This window comes from Pomacea canaliculata, linkage group LG13 (genome assembly GCF_003073045.1).
Source record: "Pomacea canaliculata isolate SZHN2017 linkage group LG13, ASM307304v1, whole genome shotgun sequence".
Taxonomy (NCBI): Eukaryota; Metazoa; Mollusca; class Gastropoda; order Architaenioglossa; family Ampullariidae; genus Pomacea; species Pomacea canaliculata.
In genome coordinates this window covers 18,846,212-18,862,062 of record NC_037602.1, presented here as the reverse complement: position 1 = coordinate 18,862,062, position 15,851 = coordinate 18,846,212, and positions in this window count along the sequence as shown.

Genomic DNA, 15,851 nt, shown 5'->3' with positions numbered 1-15,851 from the left:
ACATTTTTCTTCCTTTAACACACTTGACTCAGGCAACCATTAGACACTGTCCGTTAACCATACATCGGTCAGAATTCCACAGTAAATTAGCCAGAATCCAGTGTGCTAAGAGCAAAGGAAACATTTAAAGGTTTTTAACCCCGCCCCCTTTCCATCTCTTACATAATCTTTACCTTTCGTGTGAGTTCTTTGTGGGAACCACAGTGTTATCGCCTGCCACCTCACACAACTTGTCCCTGATGTTAAAATTGTGGAAGTGCACATGCGAAGGATGACCGAGTGGGTCAGCGCACTGATCGATGTCGTGCCGCCAGAATTACAGCCGCCTCCCAACTAGGAAATGGTTTATTGTCCATGTCATCAGTTTCCCCGTTATCTTTGCTTAAATCTGACAATATTCTTCCATTTCAGTTTCTTTCAGCGAAGAGTTTGACCAAAGAAAACTCTTGGCTTGTGAAGTGAAGCGATTAATGCTGCTTATTTTACGCCGCTATTGTCGGACACTCTCTGCCAGCCTCATCCTCTCCACAAGCGTTCCAGAATACAGCCAAAGGTCAAGGCTGTTTATTCCTCTTGTTTGTTTTTTCTTTCTTTCTTTCTTTTTCTTTTTTGTGGGAGAGTGGCAATCGCAACTTTAATGCCTGGAACATCAACGTTGATAAATCCTGACATCATGTGTAGATCTTCCCTCGTGAAAGGGATCACTTGTCTTCCTTGCAGTTAAGATGCCGCCTTTTTACTGTGCAGGGAAAGGGTCAGCAGAGGTCACAACACGGCGCTGGCTGGTTTATAATCCGCTTCTGGTCAAAGCACCTCGCGGTCACGTGATACAACCTCGCGCTACTGTCGCCAGCGGCATTGTTGTCCCCGACAGCAAACACCATAAAACGGCTTATGATTGAAAGTAAATTCTTTATAACAGGCATGATAATTAACCACGATCTTTACTCTTTAATTATAATTTACACTGTAACTTTTGTGTCCAGCCGTTGAATGGCCTACTTTGTCGTGCGCATTAACATTTCCTATTTAGAACCCGAACTTCGCCTTAGATTCCCCTCACACACACAGACTTCCCACAAGGAAGACAAAAGCTTTGTAAGAAAGTATTTCGCTTGTGTGTCACGGTGATCAGAGAATGGTCCTTCAGCTATCGTAACAACATCGCAAACATCTCTCAAGATCTGCAGGAAGATCACAACCGGAAGTTGCGTAACGCGCGACAACCACCTCACGGCGCGCTGCATGCTCCTAAACCAGTAACAAAAACTAGATAATGCATCGTAATGTGAGTGTATCGACAGTGTATGAAGGCTTTGCGCGAATTATCATTGTCACGGCCATAAATGACAGACATTACTTTTTATGATGCGTAGATATGTAAAAGCAAGTTCGTGTAGCGACGCTGAAGCAGTCCATTATTATTGTCTTATAATGGCCTCAGAGAATTTGTACGGCCGCGTTATTTCAGGGAAATAATTATCAACAATTTTTAAAAAAATCTTTACGGTCACGAATGATGCTACTTATTAAACTGATTGGGACAAATCGACAAATCTTCAGTGTGCCGAATCACTGAAGCAGTATGCACTCGCATTTTGCGATTTCGCAACTGTTCCTGGCAGTTCAAGCACTTCAGAAAAAAAAAAATAGCAATTAGTTGTTAACAAAGCATTTTAAACAGCAGCTATCGTAGCGATAATTAGCGTACTGTACAACTGTGATAGTCTTCGACTTCAAATTGTGTTGGTATACGACCATCCACATACTCTTGTTTTGGGTTTTTCGTTTTACAAACACTAATAATAATAATAACAACAACAACAACAACAGCCATTGCTTCTCTTCCTACTTTAAGCTATTTTATTATTTCCAATATTCCAGTTTAGTGTAAGCATGTATTAGACGTCATCCACACAGGTAAACCGTTTTCTGCGTAGACAAAATAAGTGAAAACAGTTGTGTCCTTTGTTACCTGCCGAGCCACAGACTGGCTTTGTGTGTGTGTGTAGGGGGGTGTCAATAATCGTATCGACAATTAGTGGACCACAGCGCAACAGATTACAAAACCAGCGCAACAAACTGGCCCCACTAAGCACAGAGGCAAACATGGCGCTTTGATCGGAAGAACCAACTGGAAGACGAAGGGTCCTTGACTTGACAGATCGCTCTGTGGACGCACAAAGAGGAAAATCCCCCGTCCGGCGGTGTGGTATTAAGTTGATGTTCATCATCGGTAATGGCTATCCTTGCCAGGTAGCGCTCAAGTCGGCGCCAGAGAGGAAGGCAGCCTGGATGATAATGTGAGATGCACGCACACACATCTTGGTCGCGAGCTTGTCACAATGTATACAGCGACCTGCGCCATTCTGTTGCAGCAGCGCGTGACGCAGAGACTAAATTGCAGCAACATAATCGAGCTGTGCACTTTGGAAATACGACCGATCAAAATTCAGAGAAAGAAGATGTCGAGGAAAAAAATTGGCTTTTTATCTGGGTTTTTTTTTTACCCCCTCGCAGGATGCAGTGTAATCGCAGAGTGAGGACGCAGAGGGCGCTATCTGGAAAATGGCGAGCCAGATGGCCGCTAATACACAAGCGTAAGACAGCACATGCACCGCATCATTTGCTGATGTCAATAAATGGCTGTCAACGAGAAAAGAAGGACTCGTAGCAACAGTTAATTAGGAGAACGCAACCCGTCTATCCATTAACCCTTTAAAAAAAAAAAGGAAAGGAACCTTGTGTAATAAATACACCGTAATAAATAAATATACTGCGATAAAGATATTGTAGTAAATAAAATGCTGTAATGAATAAAATACTGTAATAAAAACATACTGAAATAATATGAACAATCGTAATAAATAAACTGTAATAAATACTGGTAGCGTTCAACGAACGCTCATCCCCTCCCCTCTCTCTCTCTCTCTTGATGAGTATGCCAAAGAAATCTTCCACAGCTTTACATGTTTGTATTCCCATTTGAGATTTCCCTCCCGTCATACAAGCACATGCATACTGTCAAACAGATAGCGGCCAAACTCTACAGGAACATTAATACCATGAATACATTCTTATGTACAGCTTTTAGCAGTTTCCAACATGACCTTATTGGTGGGGGGGACCGTGTCCAGTTTACACTAAATAGAAATAAATAACAGAACACTGCTAACTCACTTTTTACCCGAGGCTACTGAGTGACAGCTATATATGATACTCAAGGAAAACCCGGAATATAAGGCTAGCAAGCCTAGTATTAGCGCAGGTACGTCTGCAAACACACGGCGTGGAGTTGCTGGTCCTCTGGTCGCCATCGTGCGGCAGTTCGCCGAGGACATTGGAGGTGAGCGCGGACACTCTCGAAGGACATGGGCAGGCTGCTGGTTCTTGAGTGAAATGTCTTGTGTGGACTGGACTTGAGTTGTTTTCTGTGTTTTATTGTTACCTTCACGCTACCTGTTCATTTGTATGTGGTTTTTTCGTCGATTATCAGACTGTTATTCACCATCGAGGGCAATAGAAGCGTTCTGACAAGGTCACATGATTAGAAATGGTTGATAAGGCGCACGCCTGACCTTCCTACTGTATTTTCTTTTTGGTTCAAGTTTTTTTGTAGGGAGTGGGGTATTTTTTTCTTTTTTTAAGCTTTGTAGTGAGTTGTTTTTTTCTACAATTGTGTACCTGGAATCCCTCACTCCACTTTCTCGTCCAATTTTATTTTAACAGCAGGTTTTGTTTGCAGCCTTTTATTTGTGAAATTGCAGGTTTGGAAATCGCCATCTTGCTCTGGGAGAGTTCATAACAATGATGAAGGAAAGATCTTGGTGGAAAAAAATCAAGGATCTTACAGTCGTAGGGGTGGGAGGTGTTTGAGATCTCGCTTGTAGCGGGACCAGTGGGGACCATATCCTCACTGCCTTTCTTTCCAAACACTCTACAAAACCATGACCCTAAAGTATAAAAAAATAGCCAGGAACCTACTCCACAGCTGGGTCAACAGGGGGAGGTAATCGGCGGTTATCGAACAGGTTAGGTGTGCAAAACCTTTGGTCAGTTTTGGGGGTCGGTTCCACTAACCGCTATACTATCCGTTCCCCTGTACAGATAAGCAAAACCTTTATTTCTGTGGACATATTTTCTTCGCTTGTAGCAATAATCACGCTTTCCAGTCTTATTGTCTTCGTTATTGTCTTTGGCTCAAAAGCATGAGAACGTGATCAATGTTTACTGTGTTCCTTCTTTTCTCTTCTTCATAACTTAATATTTTTACATCTCGCCAGCCTCAGTACCGCCTACTACAGATCGTGTTGCCGTTCAGAACGTGACACTAAACAAGTTTGGTTGCTTTGACAGTTCCTGACCAGGTATTGAACCCTCGTCGATTTCTGCTGTGGATGGCCCGCAGTCCTGTGTTTGGTGACACAGCTACCACTGACCACGCTGACCCCGAGGTCAGTTTAAAACGGTCAGTTGGGCACGTGCCGGGCACGCTGGCATGGGGATGGGAATTTCAGTCGTACGTTTGCCGTCGTGCAATTAGACAGCAAAGCAAACACGAGTACGTCGCTGCTTTATGACTCTTTTTGCATTTCAAGTCACGCTGGTGGAGAGGTTCGAACTTCACTCTCACAGTTTACTTTTGTGTCCGCTGGAGAAAGCTGGAACGATTCCTTTCACGTCAGCTGTGTCTTGTGAGTATTTCAGCAGATTTCAAAGCTCGAAATACACCAGGGAGTTGAGAGCAACATGTGTATGGATAATGCCAATGCTAGTTTTAAAAGAAAGGCGATCTACATTCCTCTTGATGTTTGTATGCTGTCCAAGCGGAACATTTTCGAAGCTGGTTAGGAACACTTGTTTCTGGGCACGATCGGAAATAACGACAAAAACTATGATAAGCTTGTAGAACTTGGACAAGTATAAAACAAAGTAATCAATCAAACAAACAAAACACAAAAACCACGTGATCTCATTTAGACCTTTTGGGGTCAGACTTTGACCTTTGATCTGTTCAGACTAAGACTGTCGTAGGATCAGACTGCGTTGTGGAAGGTGGTTTGATCGTCTGCTGGCAACGACAGCAACATGATTGACGACAGATGACGTCAGCCTGTGTTATTAGGTGTGAAGTCGTTTTTGCTTATTCCCGCTTAACACTGTGTAAAAACACCGATCACATTTAATGTCCGCACACACATCCAATTCCAGGAATTTTCTTGTTAAAGTGTCCAGAAAAATGCGACAGACAGCGATCACAAAAAATAATGCAGCCGACCAATTTAGAGATCATCCACAGTAAATGCTCTTTCAAGAACAAGGCAGACCCAAAAAGAGTGGAGACAAAAAAAGCGACACAGAGCAAGATTGATTTAATGCACTTCCTCTTTGAAGCCGGCATTTTCTCCGTCAACAAGGGAAGACAATCGGATCAAAGAAGATACTACTGATACATTTGAGCTGGCCAAACGACCAAACAGCCTTCAGCAGCGGCAGAGCTCGTTTGTTTTTATCTATTCATTTTTTTTTCGCTTCCTTTTGCTTTCTATTTTACTTTTGATCTACAAAAGACAATGGTAGACACGTCTTGGATGGCGTAAGCATTAACAAAACAAAGTCAAAAAATGTCGATAAACGTCCACATCAACTTTTAATAGAAGCTCGCCACGAGACTACTGGGGTGGGGAGAATGTTGGGGAAGGGGAGGGTTTACAAGGAGAGGGACCAGACAGAGAGAAAGGGAGAGTAGAGGAGCTGGATTTGCATAATATTGTGAGGAGGGTCCAAACGTTGTTCTTGTTTTGGACCTTAATTCCATCCGAGAAGTTTTTTTTTCTGTTTGGTATTTTAAGTGTTAGTAAAGAAAATGCTCAGGCTCAGTCAAAATAAAAATGGATATCTTTCGTTAACATTCCTTAAACTTTTGGACCTCTCTTCGTGTAAATATACATGCATAAACCATATCTACGTACCTGCAAACAGGCTTTATCACTATATCGTGCACATCGTGATTAGAAGATTAAGCTTAAGCATGACATAAGCTTGGGTGAAGGACGTATGTCTGGCTCTGCAATGATTCCGACCAATGAATCGTGTTAAGACAAAGGTGAATTAATAGTGTGAATAGATTATAAACGATTGTATAACAGTAAATGTGATATATATATATACTGAATACCTCAATACCCTTTAGAGAGGAAAAGAAAAGAGAATCTTGAATGAAGAATCTTTGACGTCTAAAGCAATGTCCTTGAAGAACATTGCAATTAGGAGATAGATAACTTTTTCTCGGTGACAGAAATTAAATTAAACCTGCCTCTGAATTCAAGTGAAGCAGCTACAAGGAGAAGAAGTAAGACAATAAACACTGTTATTAGAATCGGTTTAAATGTGTATTAAAATGCATTTCAGCAAACTGAGACATCATCTGAAAAAAGCTGAGTATGCCAAAAGGGTGATATCTCATCGACTAGGAAATGGGGAGTGATGACAAGTTTTGAAAATATTAAAATGGTCAAATTACCGGCATTCTCTTAAGGAGTGGCGGTCAAACTGCAAACATGCAAAAAGCATTGCTAATTAATAGTGTAGCTGGTTTTGTAATAAATTACAACCTGAATGTAAAAGCGAACATCCATTCAGCTAATGGTGCCTGAAGTCCTAACAAGGAGGATTTCACCGCCACGCAGCAACCCAAGGCCTGAGCTCAAGGCGGCTGCATCCTGCAAGAAAAGCCAGGATCGGCTGCATTCCTTGTTTTAATCAGAAAATGCGTGGAAATAAGTGCCAGTCGATATTGGGGATGATTCGATTCCTTCTCGCCTAATTGGACATATTGATCTCCGCACACAGTGCTTTTCTGAAACCTCGCAGAGGTCGGCTCCTTCGGTAACGCTGCATGTTCTTTTTGGTCCTGCGCATGCGCGAAGGACAGGAGCCCCAGCAGCACTGCTGCATGAGTGGTCAGGGTGGAAAGTTGGGAGGGAGCTGACCCAGGGTGTTGGAGTAGTTTGACTGGCGATACTAAATACCAAAATATTATCTTTGAATTATGTTTGTTACTTTAACTTCAGACTACTCAACGTGTTCCCGTTTTTTTGTTTGGGGGGTCGGTGGTCTAAAATCAATCTTCTCCATTTAGTCCAAAGTTGGGGAGCGGGTACGGTTGGCTGGATGGTTATAGCAAAGGCGTCTGAGCCCAGAGGCGTTCACGACATCTAGTTTGACACCCGTATGACGGAACACACTTTCCACAGCTGAACTAGATGAACCAGCTTTGGAGTGAGTTCATGATTCCCTAAAAGAGATGGATAAGGTAAGACACCGCGCTCACTAAGTCACAAAAACCGAGATAACTGAGGACAAACACGCGAGAGACCGCTCACAACGAGATTGCCCTACTTTATAACATTTAGGACAGAGAAAAAAAATGCTATTACGTAACTTGTTGACGTCATTAATACACTTCACGTCATTTATGTAACCAAAGGGTCCTTACTTGACGTCATTGATTCACTTCACGTCATTAATGTACGCTTCAACGTCATGACTTGACGTCATTGATTTAATCCCCAATGTGGCCTTACATAAGACTGCAGGACGTACAGATCCTAAACAAAACTTAAAGATGTCGGCGGAAGAAGAAAACAGAAAGTTATAGGATTGAGTGAGGCTGAGAGCTGAGAAAGATCGACACGTGACGCTTAATCTTAAATAAATGGGAGATATGGATTAATTAGTCCCACTTAGCTGGCAGACTCGGGGGAACTTTTGGTGTCCTCTAGGCGGCACTTCCCGAGGCCGCCATAGCAGCGTGACGCAGCGATAATGGCGAAATACAAAAGTGCAGACGAATCCGAAACCTTGTTACGCAGGGCCTGACGACGTTCTGTTGTCTTCCACGGTGCCAGCCCCGCCACCAGCGCGCACAGTTGATTCGATTACTTTTAAAGCCTTCTGATTTTGACCACTGTATCCTACTCATGATTGAAAGCATTCGTCAGGGTGGAGTCATGAATGTTTGATGAGTGGAAATTGCCACTTGCCACCTTCCGCTTGGTTTGTACCAAGTGGGGATGGGCAAGCCGAGTGAGGATTGGACTCGTGCGATATGGAGATAAACACACTTGGGAATTATTGCGAGAGGCGGTGAAGCGTTTGGATGGGAGGGTCGCACCTCCCGAGGCAAGCCAGTCAACCTTGTGATGGTAAAGCAGCAACACGGCATGAAATGGAAGTGTTACACTTCTTGTCGGGTAGACTTTTATTCCAGAGCTGGGTTACACTATCGTTTATGTTTTTTTCCCGCACTAAAGTGTTCATAAATTTTATAGGGTGAACTCACTATCTAGGCTTTTTTTTCTCTTTTTCTTTTTTCTTTTTTTTTTTTTTGCTTGAAAAGTTTAGCTACAATGTCTTGAAAGTAGTTGAGTCATTTACTGACAACTACACAAATAGTTATATAAAAACATTTATACATAAATACACATGTACACACACGCGCATGCGCAGCTTCTCCTACCAATTTTTGCCAAATTGTGGTTGAAGAGAAGAGGAACGTTGGACATACTGGAACTTTGGTCAGCATACTGATCCAAGTTCACATTTATTTATTAAGACATTTTCAGAACAGTTGCCAGATAAATGTATGTTTGAGTTTGGTGCACTTGAAGATTTGACCCTCTGCTCTTTGTCCGATTAAGAACAGGTCCTCGCCGCGCTCACACACTTCGTCCCAGATTTTGCCGCGCGACAGATGTCGCCGCCAGACAAGAAGAACTTTCCCTTCTCCATAAGAGCCAGCACGCGATGCAGCAGTTATCCCTGTCGTCCTGTCCGTCCCGTGCAACAGATACAGGTGGCGCCACAATTGTCTCCGGAGAGCCATTACAAGATCGTTGTCTTGTTTTTGTCGCTGAAAGTCTTGTTGCTCGTAAATGTTTCACAGACAGGGCCCAGTAGCTTTCTAATGACATAATGATCGGTCTTAATTCTTCCTGCTTTTTTTTCATTGTGTAAGCCCTTATGTCTTTCTTTTTTTAAATCTCTAGAAAGAGGACAGAGATTTGAACGGACATTGGATAAAGCGCTGAGCAGACTTCAGTGTCAACATGGAAAATTACAGGAAAAAAACTACTGACAGTGAATCCCTACTTTATAGTTCAGATACTGAAAACTGAAAAATATATTACAATTACATATTAATAAGTAATAAAAAAAGCCTAAACCTTGACCCCTGTATCTCGATATTAGAAACAAAATGTTACAGACGATCTTCACCATTTGAAGCTAACCCGAAGTCTTTTTCTTGTAAGGTTTTGTACGTATATGTGTGAAACTTATTTTGGAAAGCCGAGCCAAGCACAATAGAAGGAGGAGCCAGTCATTGCTGTGAGCGTTGAAGCATTTGCATGTAATGTTTTATTAGATGTTCAGAGACGCTCTGTCAATCGTGGGACGGCGACATGGTGTCTGTGTTTTGTTTTTATGTGGTGACTGTAAGCAAGGTGGGGATGGGTTACGCTCTTGAAATTTCGAGGAAATGATATAAAATACAGTTTCATTTGTGTTGTTTTTTATTTTTTTATTTTTTGTTGTTTTGTTTTGTTTTGTTTTTGTTGTTTTATTTATTTATTTTTGTGTTTGCTTGCTTTTTGTTTGATTTTTTGTGAAGGTCGAGTTATTTCTTGAAAACGTCCACCATGACCATGAATCATGGCATTCTTTGGTGTTTTAGCTCATGTCGTCCACCATTCTAGAACGTCTCACATGTAACTGTTCAACTAAGCTGATCGTCTGGAATTTTATAGTCTCTCACACATACTGCTATACTCAGCTGATGTCATCTGACAATATGTAATCTCTCACACATACTATACTCAGCTGATGTCATGTGACAATATGTAATCTCTCACACATACTATACTCAGCTGATGTCATCTGACAATATGTAATCTCACACACATACTGCTACACTCAGCTGATGTCATCTGACAATATGTAATCTCTCACACATACTATACTCAGCTGATGTCATGTGACAATATGTAATCTCTCACACATACTATGCTCAGCTGATGTCATGTGACAATATGTAATCTCTCACACACTGCTATACTCAGCTGATGTCATCTGACAATATGTAATCGCTCACACATCCTATGCTCAGCTGCTGTGGCAGACAGGAGTGTAGGATGCAGACTGCAGGGCATGTCGTGTGGTTACACTGCGGCTCTTATTGGATGGAGTCCCTCTGGGCATCGGGTATCAGGTGGCTCTGGAGTCTTTGGCTGTGGACTGGCTTTGTTCCTCAGGTGGCAGATGATGCAGACTTTTCCCCGGATGTCCGTGTCCTACAGAGGCTGCGTTGTTTGCTGGTCACGTGGCACCTGCACTACATTTCCACGTGTCGCTCAACTTTTTTATATTTCTTTCTTTCCTTGTTTACTTAGTATACCTTTATTCTTTAGGATTCTTTTTGTCTTTGGCTTAGTGCCAATAGCTTTGCACTGAAGATTCCGATCGCTTTTGGCCAAGCGCGCAGTGTGTTGGCGCTGACAAAATTCAGATATGTTGCCTTTTTCGAATTCCTTCTTGTAAGCCAAAAATATCAAGTGTGTGTGTATTTGTAGTGGTGTGTGTGTGTTACCTGCCTAATCTAGTCGTTCAGCTCAAAAACCATCCACAATTTCAATGTGTGAATTTACCGACAGATAATCACATGATTATAGACATAAATCTGAATGAAAAAAACCCCTCACAAACCAAGGTTCAGCGGTTCATTAAGACACTGTTCCTGTTCTACGGAGTCTGCGAGTATGAATACACCTTTCACTAGCCTTCACTCACATGACACTGGGTTTTCTTTACTGCGTAGAAAAATATGTCCTGCGAGTATTTCGCCAAATGAAGCACACAACCTGGAAGTAAAGTTACTTCAACAGACATCCTTCTTTCTATCAACTGCCCAGTGGCTTGCCAGTGCCCAGTCACCCGAGACTCTCGTCTCATTGTGCAGCAGTGTCGCGGAAGATTAACCGCCTTTTCTCGCAGCTCGTCCAACCGCACGCAGATGGTCATCGGACCGGATGGATGCGGTTGGCAGTCACAAAACTTGAGGAATATTTTCTGTTGGTTCTGTACGTCTTTAGCCCTGCCAACTTCCCGTCGATCGTAAAGGCAGGAAATTCATCTCATTAAATACGATGCATTCCTAAAGCACCTTCTTGCCACATTGGGCAAGCAATCTGCAAGTTTGCTTTTTCTTTTTTTCAATGTGCATGCTATTTTCCGAAGCCGAGAACGAATGGAGAAGGGGAGGTCGCGAGAAGAAAGGGAGGAGAATGAATGAGTGAAGCAAATTTTTTTTTCTTTGGGAGATTGTTGGCATTTGTTCGTCCTTCTTCTACGGCGCGAGACCGTAAAACAGGGGGAGGCAAACACAGCGGAGACGTTAATTTTTCCCCTTTGTTTTGGCCACAGTGATTGAGTTACAGCAAACCTTACTGGGCTGGAGTGAACAATCATTGATTTGTGGCGCCGTGGAGGATTCTGCCGACGCCCAGACCGGTGTGAACAGTTGGACCTGTTTAGCTGCCGCTTAATTACATTCAGTTTGTCCGAGCTCCAAAATCCGATTCCGCTGCTGACGTATGGACAAGATGGAGCTGTAAGTCTCACCAGCACTTTTGTCTAAGAACATTTTGCCGCTGACATAAGTGTTCTTTACTGTGATGGGCACACAGGGGGTTGTCTAGGAGACTTGTACACACTCGCAAAACGACAAGTTGAGGTACATCACGAAGGCGCGCAGTAAACGCATTTGTGCTGTTCGGATATTTGTGTGAAACTAGAAATCGAAAGATTTTGGTATGTGACTAAAGTAAATTTAATGTAGATGAGTAGATTAGATGTTAAGCGCAATACAAAAGGAAGGTAAAGGAAACATGAAAACACTTTATCAAAGGTCGCATGTAACACAGAAATCGGGTGGTCAGACAGTTTCTGGGTAGAATTCTCTTGCCTTCCTTTACTCCAGACATCAGAGTGCATGGTCACAGACACCTGCCTTCTTCTCCGTCTTAGCCTTGTCATTAGTTTTCAAGTCTGGCATGGCCCGTTTGTTCTGGTTAGTGGAGGATATGAAGGCGTTATGACTGCGATTGCCTCCCTTAAAATCTTACAGCGCGCGAGTTGTCGCGCCTGGCCCCTGCCAGTCGGTGAGGGAGCCGTGACTGTGTGTGATCGATTCTTTGTCTGCGGCGCCCTGGCGCTTACACAAAATACTGTCTACATATCTAAGTACAGAGGAAGGGTGTTTGTACAGATAATTCTAAGATCATGATATAGTGCAGCTAAATAAAGATAATATGTGTGTGCGTGCGCGCGTGTGTGTGTGTGTGTGTGTGTTAAATACTGTCTGCATTATCTAAATACAGTGCTAGGGCAGCTAAAAACATGACATGGCGTAGCTAAATGAAATGAAAGAATAACAAGTTCTCCCACAATGTAGCAACAATACAGGTAGAATGATTTGATGATTTAATAATATAGTGTGATGTACAGCGATATTCAATAATATAGGTCTATATTTAGTTATATAACAAAATATACAGCGATAATTAATGATATAGCATTGCATCGATGTTTAATAGCATGATACGTAGTGATATTTAATGAGAAAAGTAATATACAGAGACATTTAATGATGTAATATAATATAGCAGAAAACATGACATTAACATGATAAAACAGGAAATTTCTGTATTCGGAGAGTTGCAGCTATAACGAAGCTTCATTCCTTTGAGTGGGAAGATGACTTTGGGAGGGGGAGATGGTCCACAAACTTTTTATCAGACCTGACGAGCGACTGTTGAGTTCAGTTGACTGCGAGATGCACTCAGAAGGTAAACAAAGATGTTGTTTATCTTGTCAAGGCAAATGAATGCCTCTGACCGAAATCACAACCCAGAAACCTTTCCCGTCTTTCCTGTTATTCCACGCCAGCTAGTCAATGCTTATTCGCAATTTCGGTTCCAAGAAAGTTCTCTTCGAAAAATAATGCCACAGTTCCAAACTTACTCTTCTTTTTTTGGGAAAGAGTAGGAAGGGGAGTGAAGGGTGAAGTGAAAGAACAGTTAAGTTTCCAGCTGCTTCCATGCAGAGAATTCATAAGGTCTGTCAGTCCAGAACCCCGGGTGCACGTTACGTAATCTCATTGTCAGCCACCGGCAGCAGAAAAACCGCCATCAGTCGGAGACGAGCCCCGCCTTTGCTCAGACCCCGCTGGTCATGGAATGAACTGATAAGGAGAAACCACCACCAACGACGACTCCAACTGTGATCGCAGTCTCCGGTGACTAGACCGTCCGCAGCGAAATGATGCAGATAACACACACACACACACACATACGCACGCACGCACACACACGGATGCACGCGCCCTTGCAGATATACTTACTCGGTAGATTATGTCCGGACTGAAGAACCAACGGCCACCCAAGCAGCTTGTCATCATCTGAGAGGAACAAATGAAAATGAATGAAACGAAATGTGTGGTCGTGAGCATATTTCTTCTTACATCCTTTGCACGTGGAGGGGCAGGGAATCATTAGTGATCAGGGTAATTAAAACCCTTGTCTAAAACTGTCTTAAACACCCCGCCAACAAGTGGAACTCTAATCAGCGGCTCATACAAGCACAGCGAACTTCTTATAATCATGGGTGCAAACACCTCCAGCATCCCGTGTTTTGAAGACAAGTCCGTGCCAGATGAAAGACCCGACAACACCATCAGCAGCTTTCACCATCACCAAAGCCACAAGAGAGCAACGGCGAGTCAACAGTTGCCCTCCCGACAGTTCTCCACACCCTCGAGTGACAAAATGTCGTCTGGGAAATGAGCCCCCAACATTTAGATTATTTAAGAACAAAACTTATAAAAAAAAAAGAAAAGAAAAAGAAAAAGAAACAAAAAAGGCGGTTGGGGACTTGTAAAATCGCCAAGGGTGCTTATGTCTCCAAAACAAAAATCTGATTTTTGTAAACTCTCTTGTCGGTGGGTTTGAAGCTTCGTCAACAACTGAAAACTGTTGACACTCACTTCAGAAAAATCTCCCGGCTATAAAGACCATTGATAATCATTTCTTGCTACTTGCCAGAAATTACTGCGAGGTGTAAACGAAAGAAGTGTCTAGTGTCTATAATGTCCCATCAACAAAATGTCGCCAAATAACGGGTTTGATGATCGCTGTCCTCTGGCAGGTCGTCAAACATCTGAACAGCGCATTGTTCACCGGCAGACAATAACATGCATCGATCCTCTTCACTGACAACACCTAGCTTTATACTTTATGGTGTGTTTATTCTCTCCTGCTCAGGTGAAGTTTAGTGCCGAGCGTGGAGTGAGGCCCGTTACACGCACACCTGATCACAGGGGGCGCTGCTCTTCAGGTGAGCGTGCTAATGGCGCAGCACGACAGGTAGGTTAATGCTAGGTATTAAGACGACCGACCATAAAAGGCGACTATTAGGAAACAACCTTTCTTGTTGTCGAGTGTGTTTGTTTGTGTACAAGTCTCATTTTGCACGTGCTCGCGTGGAGACATGTTTATGAGAAAGTGTTTTGCACGAGTAAACACACAGGAGCGCGAGTCTAAATTACTAGACTGGGGAAGAATGTCTGATTGGTTCCATCACATTGGAGACTGATACACAGACACATCGTAGAATATTTCACTAACAGATTATTAACAGATTATTTGTGAGCTGAGTTCAGTGTTTTATCCGCTAATTGCGTCTCCAGACCGTTGTCGAGGCCCGTTGTTATCGATGATAGTCTTGGCATTACTGATAACTGTGCTGACAAGCAGATTGTGTGGATGTCAAGTGTGTTGAGACAATTCTCGTTTCCATGTGTCGCGGGTTTAAAGGTCTGGGGATGCGCAGTTTGTGTGGAAAGTATTGGGTTGAGCCCAAGATGCGCCACGAGACAAAAAGCGAGGACCGAGATGTGGCGAGCGCCCCTTGCGGTAGTCCTTAGGGCTCATACAAGGGACATAATTATTACTAACCAGAGGCTTCTGGTAGGTTGCAGGTAGTACAAGTTCGTAGCTGTTGTATTTATCTCTGACCCGACTGACATTTAGCAGTTTCTTAAGTTAATCTAAACAGTTAATTGTCTGGCAGTTTTTTAACTGTTCTTTGCGAACACCACAGAGCAGCTCTGATGTGGAGGAGAGGGGAGTGAGCCAGGCCATGATAAGATATCAGGTGGCCATTCCAACTGATATTTCATTTTTTGTGTTTTTCTCAATTTTCAATCTTCTCTTTTTATCTTTTTCATTCTCGGGCTCAATTCTTTCCAATAAAACTCAGCTGCTCTTAAACTAAACCATACAACCATGTTTTTCTTTGACTTCATCATTGTCACATCCGGCTCTGTCGCTATTCACACGATCAAAAAAAAAAAAAAAAACTCCAACAAAGATATGAGTTAAAAAATAAATATGCTAGTATGAACAAATAATCAACAGCCATAAGGTTTACTGTAACTTAAACTGAAAACACACAACAGTAATCCCCCCTCTCCCCATGACAAGTCTGCTTCTGCAGCTTCCTCGTTCAGGAATACGATCCAGTCTTTCGCCGATTCTCTTGAAGCTAGTTCAGAGTGCCAGCCCACGCTGTTTCAGGAAATAGAATAGCAGGAAAACAAAAAACAAACAAAAAAACCTGGAAAGAAAATGCTCTAAATCTGACAATCATTTAAAGACATTATATTGCTATTTTCATCCAAAACTTACCTACACAAATTTTAAAAAATTAAAACCAAGACTTGCCTCACTTCATGT